At 39.6% G+C, this 16,759-nt stretch overlaps 1 protein-coding gene across 2 annotated transcripts in view; it reads right to left on the bottom strand.

Annotated features, from left to right (window-relative positions):
* The window catches only part of FAM222B (family with sequence similarity 222 member B), a 63,088-nt gene that overhangs the window by 19,700 nt on the left and 26,629 nt on the right, over window positions 1-16,759 (bottom strand). The window lies entirely within an intron of this gene.

The raw sequence follows: 16,759 nt of genomic DNA, 5'->3' as shown, positions 1-16,759 counted from the left end.
GCACTTTGTGGGGATAAATTCTCATTCCTGGACTATCTAGTTCAGGATAACATTCTACTTAGCTTTCATTTCTTGAATATAAAACGAACAGAGCCAAGGAAGTAACTTAGGAAAAAACTGGGTGGCAAGGGCAGTCATTTTCTCATAAGTTTTCAAAAGGGGAAAAGTCACATATAGATAAGTGTCAAGTGCAGCTCAAATCACCTGAAGAAATCTGGATTAACAAGAGGCACAACATCAAAATGGTTAAGAGACAAGACTGAGTTTGACTCTCTCAGCTCTGCTGCTTACCGGCTATGTGACCTTGGGAAAGAAACAACTTCATCTGTAAAATGGACGTCGTTCATGGGATTGTTGTAAGAATTAAATGAGTTTAATATACTCAAGTGCTTAGGACACCGGTGCCTGAACATTATTCAAATGTTGGCTCTTACCACTTTCTTAATCTATCAAAATCCAGGTCACTTTTTATTTTCCCAACACAACTAAACCACCACCTTACATTTTATAGTTCTTTATACTCTGAAAAACGTTTGCATACAGTATTTCACTTGAAATTTAAAACAATCTTTTAATCTACATGGAATAAGTATCATTCCCTTTCCATAGATTAGCAGGTTTAGAAAGATTAGGTAACTTGTCTAGTGATATGTAGCTGGGATAGTGGACCTCATATAGAGTCTCTGTCATAACTCCTAGACTTGTGGCTCATTCCATTAGACAAGTATTTTCTAATCTGTAGGCTGTGACCAGCCTTTAAAAAAAAAAAAAAATCACAAAGTAACAGTAAGAATGCTTATTGTTTCATGACTCTATTCCAGCTATTTAAATTATGTGTGTATTTACTGGGATGCAGTCTTTATTGTGGGCACAGATGAAGATGTTCGAAAAACACTGCACTATACCACGGCTGCCTCTCAAGTCAATATTTATTAAGTACCTATCATAGCCCTCTTCCTACACTATTATATACAACAAAAACATACAATTCTAAGCCATGGTTTTGTTTTTTAAGTGTAATTATCGACTTTCCTATGGATTTGGGGAACTACCTGTCCCACATCAGCACTTCGCTCTGTAACTCTATTATACTATTATACTCTGTAACTCTTCGGCTAGCCTAACACTTTGGAATCAGCTTTTAGTGAAAATTCCTTTTTAAAAAAAGGGGCGGGGCAGCAACTATAACCAAGGTAAGACCGCATTGGGAAAGTGACTACATAAAGGCAAAGAAACGCTTTAGGTTCGAGTGGTCAGACTTTCTTCCCCAGGGGAAAGCTCTATCATTCACACTGAGGAAACTGTATCAGAGAATACTACAAGTAATGATCAAACACAGTTATCTCTCATTCTCAATCCTCGTACAGAAAACTCTTCCCTTCCTATTCTCATGCTCTTTCCTGAATGTGAGAAGTAAACCTTGACTAACTCTGAACGTACTCTCAACTCATACCTTTTCTAAGTCAGTTTCCACTTTGGACACGCATACTATGACGGAAGCTGGGCATCATACAGCCCACCAAGGTCTCTGACAGGAAGCATCCCTCTTCTCTTTAAGATGTTCTAAATTTGGGGGGGTGAAAAGGAGCTCACGCTTTTCCATGGCTATGCATCTACTACATCCACCATATATTCATTTGGTCTGTTACCTTCTTAGAACTAGTTCTCTGTACACAATACCTTGAGCTTATGTGCCTTAGATTTCTAGTGTAGAGTTTCAGTAAGGCTAGTAAATTCAGCTCAGGTAGGGAATGAAGTTATGCTTACAGTAAACACATCACCCTTCACTGTATTAGTATTATTAGGGTTAGTTTGGCAATAGGCAGATTTTAAGGTAACAGGACAAGGCATGATTGATACACTAATACGTTCTGTTCATTTAGGCCCTTCCTTCTGCCCCAGCCTGAGTAGAGGACCGTGAGGAATTCTGATGTATAACAACTTTGGGGGAGGGTTTCTATAGCCTTAGTGAAAATCAAAAGATCTTGCCTTGCCATTTCACTAAGACTCACTATCACTTGAAGCTTTATGGCTCACACTCCACATATGCAAGGAATTACCAGGCTTCTGAAGCTAAAGGTGTTTCTGAAAGCAGGAGAGGCTGATAAACCTCAAAAGGACCCAGGAACTGAAAGCTTACTGAGGAAGAGGAGCAACACCTCCCCCCATACCCTGCAAACTACCACAACTGGCTAATGAAATTCAGAATACTGGCTATATCCACAGGAAGACTAGAGAACAGAGAGACAGTCCCTTCCCTGCTGGAAGAATACTTTGATAGCTAGAGTAAACACCCACAGAAATAAGATTCTGAACTTAGCTTTAGGAGGCTTCCTCATTTCAGGAACTGCCTTAGGAAACAAAACAAAAACTAACAAAGTAGTTTTAAATTTTTCAAGGACTCAAAGTACTACAGCTCACTCACAGATCAACCCATCAGCAGACTGGCCCTGAGAAATTCCATAATCATTCATCATTGTTGTATGTCAGTGTGTGACCGGTTCTAACTGGTCAAATATGTGTCTTATACGAAATATTAAGTGCCACCCAAACAAAGCAATTTAACTCAAGATTACTTTAGCATTGAGTGAATCAGGAAAAAGTATATAAATACACGTTTTATCTTACAGATGTCTAAATGATCTGTCTTCCTTTATCTCAAAGATACCTCAAAGAAATGGCTAACACTACACAAATTAACATTTTATAGACAGTGGCAGAAAACAAGTTCACAGCTCTTCTATTCCTGGTGCATGCCTCCTTTACTCAGTGTACCTATTCACTGTCCTAATTTCAACTCTGTCAACTTCTCGCTCTGGGGTCTCCCTCACCAACTAAGTGTCCTAACCAACTTTCACCCAGTTCCCTCTGTTTCAACTGGATTAGAAAGAGAAGGTACCCAAACAGAGTACAGAGTGAGGAGGGTATCCACAAAGTTGAGGGTGGGGAGCCCTGATGTGGGGAGCCAGAACCCAAGTGGTGTGAGAACATCCCCAGAGGGGATGGATGCAGCGACTACTTCCCATTCAATAACAATGAGCCCCAATAGGGTCTGCTCAGATCTTGGCTTCTAAATACTAAATCCTCCACTAACAGGAACAAAGGCTCCTTGGAGAAATGGCTGAGGCAGAGAAAGTACTAGATGAGGCTGGTACATACTACTGTGCAGGAAAGGAAGTGCTCAAAGAATAATGGTGACATGTCAAAGAACACAGAAGCTACAGGATGCTCAACTGGTGAGGGAAACTCCAGAAAGATAAGTTTACACAGTAGGAATTAGAGGGAACAGAGAATGGATACACTGAGTGAAGGAGGCATATACTAGGAATACAATAATTAGAAACTTTTTTTCCTACCACTGTTCAAAAGATGTTAGTTTGGGTTAGTGTCAGCCAAACCTTTGAAATAAAAGGACAGCAAATCACTTGGGCATCTTTAAGGGTTAAACATATAGTTATGTATTTTTTTTTCCTGATTTACTGGCAAAATCTGGGATAATTTGAACATCAAAGTAAATAAAGATAACAGATTAAATTTAATAAAATGTAATAAGTTGAATAAAATAGGAAATCATGAGTCCATACTAATGTAAACAAACTAGTAAACTGAAAGGCTTAAGGGGAAAAGGATATTTGCATGGTATCAAATTGTCTCCTCCCAAAATACTTAGTAATTACAAAGGGAAAAGAGTAACTTTACACTGGAAATGCCTAGCAGGCACCACCTTAACCAAGTGATCAAACATTCCCAGTAACGGGACAAATAAAAATTCTGCACTTCTTGAAATTATGCAATGAAGAACACAGCATCACTCCTGTGATATTCCTGTTAAAGATATATAACCTAAATTAAACACGAGGAACCATTAGACAATCCTAAATTGAGGACTTTCTACAAAATAACTCAGTAGTGTCAAGGTCGTGAACATCAAAGAAGGCCTAAAAAACTGTTCCAAATTGAAGGAGACCAAGAAGACATAAGAAATAAATGCAAGGTATGATCCTCAACTGGACCCTTTTTGTAATAAAGAACATTACTGGTACAGCTAGCAACATTTGAGGGGTGTCTGAGAATTATATCATGGCAATCTGTCAATGTTAACTTCCTGATTTTGATGGCTGAATTGTGATAATGTTGGAGAATGTTCTTGTTCGTAGAAGATAAACACCAAAGTATTCAGGGATGATGATGCATCAAGTCAGCAACTTATTCTCAAATGATTTAAGGAAGAAAAATATTCTCTGTACTGTACTTGCAGCTTTTCTATAAATTTGAGATTGTTTCCTTTTTTTTCTTTTTTTTTTTTGGCTGCGCTGGGTCTTCATTGCTGCGTGCTGCCTTTCTCTAGTTGTGGCGAGTGGGGGCTACTCTTCGTTGCGGTGTGCAGGCTTCTCATTGCAGTGGCTTCTCTTGCTGTGGAGCACGGGCTCTAGGCGTGCGGGCTTCAGTAGTTGTGGCACACGGGCTCAGTAGTTGTGGCTCGCGGGCTCTAGAGCACAGGCTCAGTAGTTCCGGCACACGGGCTTAGTTGCTCCGCGGCATGTGGGATCTTCCTGGACCAGGGATCGAACCAGTGTCCCCTGCATTGGCAGGCGGATTTGAACCACTGCGCCACCAGGGAAGTTCCTGTTTCCAAATTTTTTACTAAAATTGTTAAAACAAACCAAAAAAACAAGATAGCAGTGTTGAAATCTGAAGGGGGGGGTGTGGAGATCATAAAGAAGAGTTGAAAAGAGTGGTCTGTTAGAAACCATTCTCATTTTATCTCAACGCAGGTGACAGCTCTGAATTGGTGAGTGCCGACACTGGGGTTCTTGCCTTCTGGAATAGGTTTCCTGTATCTTTCTGCCTCATCAACTTCTAATTTCTTTTCAGCACTTATCTGAATAACATTTTCTCCTGTGCCTGCACTTCAAATTCTCTCCCAACCTCCACTCTGTTCTGGCAATGCTTCCACTAAGTGGCTTTCATACAACTCTCTTACCCTAAAGATGGAAAATTTCACCTTTAGAAAGGTTCCAAAAGCAATGTCTTATCCTAAAGGAGGCACTATTAATGACCCTCCTTTCTTTAGGCCTGACATTCACTAACATCTCCATCAAGTTCATGTTTTAGTAAGAGTTTTTCAAGGTCTTTTCTTCTAAACACATATAACCTATGCTCCAAGGGAAAGCCTTGTTATATCTTCCGGACTGTAACAGGGTTTTGACACTCTTTCCTCCCACTACACAAAAAGTTTCAAATGACATCATAAGCTTTATCTCCAGACTTCCTGAAATGTAGCAACTATAACTAGCTTCTCTACTTTCACACCAGCAGCAGCTGGCAGGCAGAGTCTTGGTTATTCTACAGCAGAAAGGTTTTCAGTAACAATGAAGAGCTCTGAAGAAGTACAAAGATGATGTTTATCACTCATCCTTTCCTCTTCTTTCCTATTTAGGGTGATCATGGAAGTTTTGGAAGAGGAATAACTATATTATAGCCTGTCTCCAAGCAGCCATGAACTTTCTCCCCCCCACACCCTTTTTTTTGGCTGTGCCACGTGGCTTGTAGGATCTTAGGTCCCGGACCAGGGACCAGGGATTGAACCCGGGCCCATGGCAATAAAAGCTCCAAGTCCTAACCACTGGACCGCCAGGGAATTCCCCTTCCCTTACTTTAAACAAACACTAACAAAAGCAGACTCTTAAAATGCATGGCCATACTCTTTGGCAACTTATCCTCAACAAAATTTTTATGCAGCCACATCCATGAAAATATCTAAGGAGATTGACAGGCCCTTGGGAAGAGAGCCTAGCAACAAAGGACACTAAGGTGAGCAACAACATCCAGAATGAAAAAGCAGCAGCAAGTCACCTAGAGATCGAGGAACAGCCCTAGCTGGAATCAGCTTCACTCTTTTCGTGTTAAAGAGAGAAAATTTTGCTTACAAGCCAATTCAGGGTAACCATCAAACAACAACAGAGAAAGAGGAAATAGCAAAGGAACTTCATCATCTTTAGAGAAAGACAAACTATTTCCTTTTGTTTCTTCCCTCTTTCTCTACCTAGCAAGGATTGTTTCCAAAGACATTATGCAACTTTCTTTTAAAAATCACAAACTAAAATTCCTATAGAGCTAAAGAAACGTGTCCTCAGTGTCATACTGACTTTATTTTTTTAATTTTTAATTTACTATTATTATTATTATTTATTTTTTTTTTTGGCTGTGCTGGGCTTCATTGCTGCGTGCGGGCTTCTCTAGTTGTGGCGCGCGGGGGCTACTCTTCGTTGAGGTGCTCAGGTTTCAACAGTTGCAGCGCATGGGCTCAGTAGTTGTGGCTCACAGGCTCTAGAGCGCAGGCTCAGTAGTTGTGGCACACAGGCTTAGTTGCTCCGTGGCATGTGGGTTCTTCCCGGACCCGGGATCAAACCCGTGTCGCCTGCGTTGGCGACACTGGCACAGGGGGATTCTTAACCACTGCGCTACCAGGGAAGTCCCCATACTGACTTTAGTGCCCAAAAGTTTTCTTTTGCACTTTTAGTGCAAGCAGAGGACTAAACTGCACCTTGCTAATTATTATAATCTTACAATAAGCACATACTCCTGTGAATGACATTTAGTTCCATCTCAGTCTATTCTCCCATGATAAGCAGCAATGAACTCAAGGGTATGATGTCAGAATATAAAAAGCCATTAAGGCTGCTCCTAATAGATTCTTTTAAAATATGATCCTACACAGCTCTTCAAAAGAAGGACAATATGTTTTAATTCTGAAATGGATTTTTACAATGCTTTGACCTCCTATCTAAAAGAAGTCTGGAAAAATAAGTAACTGCAGTGGAGTGAAACATGTCACTCTGGTTATTAAAATCCATCAAGTTCATACTTCAGCCTTAGGATAACTACAGCCAAAAAACTGACTCGCAAGTAATTATCACCACTGTCTGCAATAAAAGTTAATTGGACACAATTGAACTAACGCCCTAGTCATAGGGAAGCTGCAACTGGCGAAGAGCCCACTCCTCCTGCTCCTTCAATCTGCAAATGAAACTGCTAATGATAATCTGTGGACAAACAAGAAATTGCTCTCATGGCTTCCCCACTGCAAATCACTCAGCAATTCCAGCTAATGCCCAGGCATGTTGGGCCAAGAGAAAAATCATTAACCAACACTTCCTTGGATAAAGATGAATTTTAACAATAACCAAGCCCATTAAGGCTGAGAGTTGCTGAGAACTGTTAACTTTCCCCGGACACCCTAAGTAAAGCAATGTGGCCTGATCTCCACACCTTAGTACTATACACGAGACGTGCCCTGTGCCACTAGCATGTGGTAGTAAGAAGAGACATTATGCAAGGCTGGGAGCTACTGTTACACAAATAATTTATCTTCTTGTAAGAGAATCCTGGGTAATCTCATTTTTAGACAGGCAAATGGCATTGCAGATCTGCTTCAATAGCAAAGATTAAATCGCTTCTGAATTGACTTTGGAGTTGATAGATTCCTGCTGCCTGACTCATCTGCCTTCAATTCTGGACAAGAACTGTGCCCTTTCCCCTGGAATTAGTATCAGACTCTCTGCTTTTCAATTCTGTCTACAGCCCAAGAGACTGAGACTCCTAAGGGTATTATGGCATCTTGGGTAGCCACTCTTACAAAAGGGGAAAATTGTGGTCTTTATATCTACAATGACCTGTAAAGTGAGCAGGAGGCAGTAACCTCCTGAGGTGACAGAAGGTAAAAGAGAAAAACAAGTACAAAGTGCTACCTCTGCTTATTTTTTCTTAGGTGGTCTGGGCTCTATCCCAGCAAGGAGGTGGCTAGAGAAATTACTAATGCAATCAGAACCATCCCCAAGGAAGCAGCTGGACCAACTGTCCATTTGGTATACTTTTCAATAAAAGTTATTTTGGAAGGTTGCAGTTTACTTCCTCTAGTCATCAAAATACATTTTCCGATGTGAAATATGGAAAAGCCTAAGAATAGCTCATCCAGCATGTAAAAAAGAGAAGGATCTAGAAACTGTAATATGGATAGTAAAGTGAAACAGGAGTTTAACCTGAAAAAGAGGACATTTAGTAGGAACGTCATTCATTCATTCATTCACTGGGCACCTATGATACACTAGGCACTATGGTAGTAGTAGTACTATGTATTAAGAATACAGATATGGCAGACAAAACCTTGATGAGGTATGTGATTAATGTGATCATTTCATAATATATACAAATATCAAATCATTATGTTGTACACATGAAACTAATATCATATTGTTTATCAATTAAACCTCAGGAGGGACTTCCCTGGTGGTTCAGTGGCTAAGACTCCACACTCCCAATGCAGGGGGCCCAGGTTTGATCCTTGGTCAGGGAACTAGATCCCGTGTGCTGAAACTAAGAGTTCACATGCCACAACTGAAGATCCTGCATGCCGCAACCAAGACCCAGCACAGCCAAATAAATAAATAAATAAATATTTTTAAAATAATAAATAAATAAACTTCAGGAAAGGAAGGACGGAAGGAAGGAAGGAAAACAGAGCTGTCTGAAAACCCAAATAATGAAAAAAATACTCCCAGGAAACAATGAGAAAGATGGGAGAAAACAATATGGGTCACTGAAGGCTGAGCAAGAATATACCAGATTGAGACAGGTAGGCCACTCTACACAGAGAAAACTAGCATAATGCAAGGCATGCAGTTGTAAAACTAACTGGCTTGTCTGGGGAACCACAAGTGGTCTGGTATGGAGAGGAGAGTGTCGGGCGTATAGGCTAAACCTGGAGATGAGCCTGACGTGTTAAATTATGAAGAGCCTTATATTTTATACTAGAGGGACAGAATAGCAGATTAAAAATAAATCAGCAGGGGCTTCCCTGGTGGCGCAGTGGCTAAGAATCCGCTTGCCAATGCAGGCGACACGGGTTCGAGCCCTGCTCCAAGAAGATCCCACATGCCGTGGAGCAACTAAGCCCGTGCACCACAACTACTGAGCCCGCACACCTAGAGCTTGTGCTCTGCAATAAGAGAAGCCACCATAATGAGAAGCCCGCACACAGCAACGAAGACCCAACGCAGCCCAAAAAATTAAAAATAAAAATAAATAAATAAATCAGCAGAAAAGTAGCCCTGACATCTTATAGACTAATTGTGATGATTGAATGAGATTATATTTATAAAGTGCTTAATACAGTGCCTATGCTCAATGATGGTAGTTATAACTATTATTAGCTAATGTCAGACTTTATCCTGAAGCCATGGGGAGATAGGAACAGGTTTTAAGGACAGTAACATGATCAGGTGTCTATTTTAAATAAATCTGCTGGAAGTGTGAAAGACAAATGGGAGATGGCAGAAGTCATTTAAGTGGCTATAGTGATTTCGAGGTGTGAGATGATGAAGATCTCAAATAAAGGTGTCATAAGAGGTCTGTCATACAAAGGAGGAAGCAGCTTTATCTCTGAGCTCCAGAGATCAAAAATAGGTTAATAAAGTCTGAAGAAAGGCAATTTTCAGTGAACATAAACAATAATTTGAGCTTATTCAACAGTGGCACAGCACTAGAAACGCTAAAGCAAAAGCAATGACCCATTCATTAAGAATTATGGAAAAGAGTTTATTTTCAGTAGTTAAGAATTTGGACTAGACGACCACTAAACCCAATTTCCAGATTCCAAGATTCTAAATCACTTACAGAGGTGGTTTTGTAAAATCATTAACAATTGCTTACATTTGTAGAGAGGTGTACAATTTTCAAAGTGCTTTCACGTTGATTCTCTAACTTAATTTTCTCAAATGCCCTGAGATAGTCTGGGCAGGTATCATTAGTGCCATTTTCACAGATGAAGAAATTAGGAAAAGCTAGTAAGTGCCTGGACTACAACCAGATTTCCTGACTCCTGGCTCTGTGCTCTTTCCATTCTCACCATTGCCGCCAACATGGTGCCAGTGTTGAAAATCCATTCTGAGAAACCATCCCTCTTTTGGTCACCTGTTCCAGTGTTTATTCTCAAAATCAGTAAATTCTTCTGCATGTCTTATTTTCGTTGTTCAGAAGTTTCAGCCTATTCCTTTGCCCTCGTGTAGGTGAATAAGAGCTAGTCATCTATCTTTATACAATGTTCCTTCATATTTACATACTATAAAATGTCTGTCATTGGCTTCCCTGGTGGCACAGTGGTTAAGAATCCGCCTGCCAATGCAGGGGACATGGGTTCGAGCCCTGGTCCGGGAAGAGCCCACATGCTGCGGAGCAACTAAGCCTGTGCGCCACAACGACTGAGCCTGCGCTCTAGAGCCCGCGAGCCACAACTACTGAGCCCAAGTGCCACAACTACTGAAGCCCACGCGCCTAGAGCCCGTGATCCGCAACAAGAGAAGCCACCCAATGAGAAGCCCGCGCACCGCAACGAAGAGTAGCCCCCGCTCGCCACAACTAGAGAAGAGCCCGCGCACAGCAACAAAGACCCAACGCAGCCAAAAATATAAATTAATTAAAAATAATAAAATAAAATGTCTGTCATTTCTCTAATCTAGGATAATTAATCCCAATTACTTGAGTTTTTTCACATAAATATTATTTCTCTTAAAGTAGTTAAGTAATCTAATTCTTAATTTAGTACTAGCTCCAGGAAGATAATATTCTCTTCCCATCACTCCAATTCTAATCCCCAGATATCTATTCTATTAAAGAGTACTTCCTCCAATTAATTAATGCCAATATTTATTGAGTACCTACTATGTAGCAAGGCATTGCTCCAGGAGCTAGGGACTCAGCAATGAACAAAACAGACAGAAACTCCTGTCTTCATGGTGCTTCCATTTGTACATGAAGTAGAGTGCAAAGGTCAGATAAACTTAATGAATAGGTAAGTGACATAGACTATTAGAAGGTGATAAATGCTATGAAAAAAACAAATGAAACAGTGTAAGGAGATGAGGAGGACTGGATGGGGCGGCAACCTTAAATAGCATAGTCAGAGTGTGGTCCTCACTGAGAAACTATACTTTCTCCATGTTTTATCTGCTAGTTTCAGTGCAAGGCAGCAGTACAGCTTTTAATTACATAAGAGATCTTTTTTTAGCAATTAAACTATAACTAAAATAGTTTTTCCCCCCTCTCATTTCAAGTTTAACTCTTAGGTACTTGCACATTTAATAAAAAGCAACTGATCAACTTGTTTTGAAGAAGAAAATTTTGTTTCTGTAATGCTGAAATACTCTTCAAGAAATAATGCAAAAAGTAATGCAAGCCCACCAGCACACACACAAAGACTGCTGCCGGAGGCAACTCTGACTTTAATAAAGACTAGCGTTTCTCTAGTTGTGGGGAGCTAAAAGATGAGCAGCTGTGGACAGGGGGATGGAGGGAGCTGGTAGAAACAGAATTTTAGAGAGCTACAAAATTGGCATGCAGACTGAAGTGGCATCAGCCTCTCACTTCTAGGTGTACTAAGGAACAATCTCTCCAGAACATACTATGAATGATAAGAACGACACTTTTCAGTTGGGACATTTGTTCAGCTTGGAAAGAGGCAAAAATTAAAATATAGCTTGCTGAAAAAGCAACTTGTTCCAACTGAATTTTGCCACAGGATATGGAAATAGGCAAAGCACTTTTCTTAAGAGGAAAGGTTCCTTTCATCTCTCTGGAGAAATGTTCTAACACAGTATCACACTCCAATCGTAGCATACCTCACAGGGACTGAATGAAGCCTAAGTACTAAAATCCTCAGTAAAGCACTTTAGTGAATGCACAATAACACCTGGCACGACAGGTCAGAACCAAGATATGGATTCTTCATTAATCCACTGGTCCCACTTTCTGTTGAATGAAAGAGGTTCTGGGAGAATAAGATAAGCAAAAGCCAACCAGTACCTTCACAGCTACAAAATTAATGTCTTCATAATAGTAAAACCACTTCCAGCTGAATAGCTGGGTGATAAAGAAGGCCCATTCAGGAACCCAGGAAATGTGACTTTTCCATTGATATACTGTGACCTGGGATGAGCTGCCTTTAACTTCTCATAGTCTTGATACCCCTTTCCTTTTAAAATAGATTAAGTCCCATCCTTTACATAGTAAGTGGTAAATGAAATGTCAATGGCAGAAGTACTTTAGATTTTTTGGAAGGAAAGAAAAAAATTAAGTTGTGAGTAATAATGCTTATGATTCTCCTCTGAAGCAACAGGGATGCTATGTAAATCACTTCAATTTTGCAAGTGGCATAAAATCTGATTTTCACTCAGATCAGCAACTGATCCTCAAAACCACTTTGCTGAGTGCCAAGAATTAGCAAGTAGTTATAAAACATTGCCTTTTAAATCTGCTGTAATATTCAGTTGATCTTCCACTAAAGAGAGAGAGAGAACATTTTCCCACCAAACAGCGCTTAAAGAAATACTCAGTTTTGAATTTGCAATTTATAGTACTTCTCTGATCACAATCTAATGTGTAAATGGATTTCATTTCGGCCAACAGCTCCCATCATTAGAGTACACAGAGCCCAATGTTAGAAAAGGGGTTTACTTTGGTAATAGTTCTTCTTTGGGTTGGCTATCTACAGCTTGCCCACATATGATGAATGATTTGCATATCTGTGGGGCAAGAAGACACCAACAAAGAAAACATACCAGTGTCAAGATTTATGATTTACCTGGAAAATCTCAGTTTTCCACAGAACCTCAGTATAATTAGGTCCTATAACAAGGGTCAAGTCTTAAAAGAGTAAATAAAACAAACTGTCTCAAGGATACAAAACTGAGCTGAACTTTTCTAGGTTCTGTTTTGAGCTATACACTACCTTTGATGATTAAGAAACTGACTGTAAACCAAGCTGGTGGCAATCTCACCTACTTGTCTCTTGAATGACCAGACAAAGAAACAAAATTTTAATCAGTTTGTTCAGCTGGAAAATCGCAGTTAAAAAGCAGAGGAAGTTAAAGCTATTGCTTAAAAATGTGGCCTAGGAATATCTTTGGATTTTACTTGTCTATACTTTGCCTGTTTGCCCTGCTGCATGAATAATCAAGAACTGACTGTATTCTCTGATCAGAAATGAACCCTTAACTAGAGTTCTGCCTGTATGTTGGTAAAGATGCCTCCTGCCCATTTCAGCTAGGCTTAAATGCAACAAACTCAGGCTATGACTAAATTTGATCTAATCAGCCACCCGCGCCCCCACCCCCCACCCCGCCCCGGATCCATCGGCACCAAATTCAATAAAACTTCAATTTGGCCTTTCCTTTACATCTCTTTTATTCCTCCAACACCTCATCTTGAACCTTTCTCCTTCTCTTGACTGATCATGGCATCTTGGTCTTTGGATTCTCTTCACAACTAGAGAAATAAAAACACCTTCTCAGGGTACAGATACGAAAATTTCAATCATTTCAAATAGGGACCCTGAAAGGAGTTCTTGGAGAAAAGAATTAAACATATTAGAAATTCAGAGACCTTGGCTCTGGGTCTGGCTTCACTACCAAATCACTTTCTAAGTTATTTAGACATTCTTGAGGCATTAGTTTTCCCTACCTCAGAGAAATGCTGAGACCACTAAGAGAGTGCTTATTTAATTCATTGGAAGAAAAGTAAAAATATTTATGTTAATACTGGAAATGATTCTTGGGCTGAAGGAATTCTTGTCTTAACCTTTTGTGAGTTGTTATATATTATACCCTACAACCCGACATTTAATTTCAAGGTACAATATAATATGTACTCAAGGTACCAAATAATTCCTTTAAACCAGGCTCAGGTCCTCTCTTCTATTACTATATATATTTACAGATGATGAAATCTCTAATTAAGCAAAATTCTAAGACGTGGCCAAACAAAAGGACTGTCCAGTATTCATAAAATGCTAATACAGAAAACAAAGTTGGGGGAGGGAGGAAAGGCCTGGATTCTAAGAAACAGATGAGCTATTTGGGTGTTTGGCTTAAAAAAAAAAAAAAAAAAAAAAGATGGATTAAAAGTTTATATCTAAAAGGCAACTCTATTTTGAATGGCTCTAACAATCCCATAATAAGTGCAGTATCAAACAAGTCAGGGTAATTAATTCAGTGGACTCTTCCCCTTTCACTGCCAGATTGAACAGCTCTGAGGATAATCTCCTTCATTCTCCCAGGGCTCAGTTGGAAGATTCATTATTTATGCCCTCAATTGTTTACTCTGTCCTATTTTTCCATCCATCCAGGCCCAAGTGCAGTGTTATCACTGGCCTGTTTCCAAAATGAATGTATTAGTTCACTGCCTTACTAGTTACAAACTCAAAGATAATCGAATAGTGGTATCTTAACACTGGAGAGCAACTTCATCCCACCACTTGATCCAGGAGAGAAGTTAATGATAATGCTGACCCAGGTTACCAAAAGCTAAGTTATTTTAGATGGATGAAATGAAACACACAAGTTATTCTAGTCTTCTTTTTTTTTTCTTTTTGAACCACTGAGCAACATATATGCACATCCAACAGGATTCTTAAAGGGCAGTATCATTAGAAAGACAGCTCTGGCCCTCACCAAGAGCAGACCTGTAAACTATTGAGGATTAAACTGATTGAGATGCACTTTGCCTAGCAACCATTCATTAGGAAGAGTTCAGTAACTCACCAGCAATCAATTCCATGTCCTTATCTAAGCCATAAACAGATAACAGACTCCATCAAGTCCTCTACCCTCTGGATTCAGACAGCAAACAACTTCCTCAAAAGATTCAGCTTCCAAGAGTCAACCTTTGGAGGAGGGGGTTGTGCTTAAACACACAAAATACTGTCTCAGACACCCGACTGACAGAGCTGAATAGCTAAAAACTACCACCAGCCGCATCTCCATATGAATGCATTCATTGTCTCCCAGGTCTTTCTGCCTCTAATATTTTCTCACCTTGAGCAAGCTTTTCCCAATTCCAAACCTGACAACACTCAAGCTGATTATCATGAGAATCAAACAACGCCAAGGGTCCAATCTTTTCCTTCACCTTCTCAAGGGGACCATTTTATACTTCTGATGCGAATGGGGGATTGGGCTTGAGTCTCCCTTTAGAGAGAACATAGGGCCCTTTTTCTTAACACATTCTAAGCTGTGACTCACAGAAATAAGCAGGATGGATAAAAACAGATTGCTAAAGGAAAATCAGTGGACTGAACCTCAGCTGCACCATGTCCCCTCAACCTAAGAGATTATGGAAAGTCATGGCTTCATATAATTGTTTCCTTGTAGAGGACCAAATCTGAATTTCCATCCCCCTTAAATGATAATTGGAGATCAGTATAGATACACACCTATGATTAGTCCTATACATAGCCTTTTGTCTCCTGGGAAAAATTCTTTGGGGAAATCACTGCACCGTGCAAAATATAGATTACACAAATCTGTCAAGAAAATAGAAATATAAAAACATTAAGTGAGCAAAGTGTAATGTAACTTTATAAAGCTGTATTAACTGCTCACTCATGAGTAGACAAAGAAAAAAACACCTAGATATCAAATAGGAGGACAACCTGTTTTTTGGTAGAAGCAAGTTGAAGTGGTATATGCTTTAACATGGCCTCCAAGTGGATTTTGTCACTCCCTCAGCTTACTATAGACATCAAAGTACACTTCGTTTTATACACTAGCTAGCCGTCAAAGCTTCAAAGTGATTTTTAACAGTTCATTCTCAATAACAAGTTGGGTAAGACAACATCTGGGGGATTCTCTTTGCCTTTCAATTTAAACATGATTCATGGAGTCTTAAGGGATAAATGGGTAATAAACTAAAAACCCAAAATCTAACAAAGGTTTACTGTGAATCTACTTTTTTTTGCACAACTCTATGTTAAGGCTACTTGCGATTAAAAAAAAAAAGTATACTAAGTTCCTGATCCCTAGTAAGTTTCCACAACTGAGATGGTTCCCTACCCCATCATCCCTAGTCTTTATAATACTTGCTTTTACCCCAAACTGCTCCTTATTGATTAGAGATAAAATAAATCAATGCAAAGAAAAAATATTAATCTAGCTTAAATGGTAAAACAGCTCCAGCATATCAATTCTATCTTCAAAACTGAACTCCAGTTAGAACAATTTCTGGAAACTGAACCTGGATTACAAGACTCAACTCTCAATCATTTCAATTAATACTTACCAAAGTGCTGCCAAAAAAATTGATATTCCTCACTTTTGGCATTCTAGCTCTTTGCTAATCAACATTAAGATAAATCTGGTCCAAACAAGTTTACCATGAACACTGCCACTCAACACACACACACACACACACACACCCTCCCTTTGTTTCTATCATAAATTTTGGGTTCTCTATCGTCAATTGATAACTTTCCTCTCAATTAAAAACCTATAAAGAGGTTCCTGATTTTGGCTGAAGATGAGCTCTGTCCTTCAGAAAGAAGGGATACATACATTGTAGAAGCAAAGGAACTCAAGATATACATATAAATTGTAATGATACAGCCACACGAATTCATGGGGGGGGCACTTTAAAAAATAAATGAATTAAACAAAATTCATCTGGATTTGTTTAAAGTTTGGTTTTTGATGACAGAAACTAATCCCTCTGAGAGCCTATGAATGAGAAATATACAGATGGAGAAAAAGATAAGACTTTTAAGTTTCAGTAACGGCAAGGTAAGTTTGCTTGCTCTAGCTAGGTTTCTCCAACAGGGCTGAGTGCTACACAAAGCCGGTAACACTGTACTCGGGGAGAGACTTTAGCAGAGTTAATCGCTAACAACTATCAGGATTTCCTTTAACCACCATCTGACGGGGGCTGATCCCTC

Source organism: Eubalaena glacialis, chromosome 19, assembly GCF_028564815.1.
Source record: "Eubalaena glacialis isolate mEubGla1 chromosome 19, mEubGla1.1.hap2.+ XY, whole genome shotgun sequence".
Classification (NCBI taxonomy): Eukaryota; Metazoa; Chordata; class Mammalia; order Artiodactyla; family Balaenidae; genus Eubalaena; species Eubalaena glacialis.
This window is presented reverse-complemented; position numbering and strand designations above follow the sequence as displayed.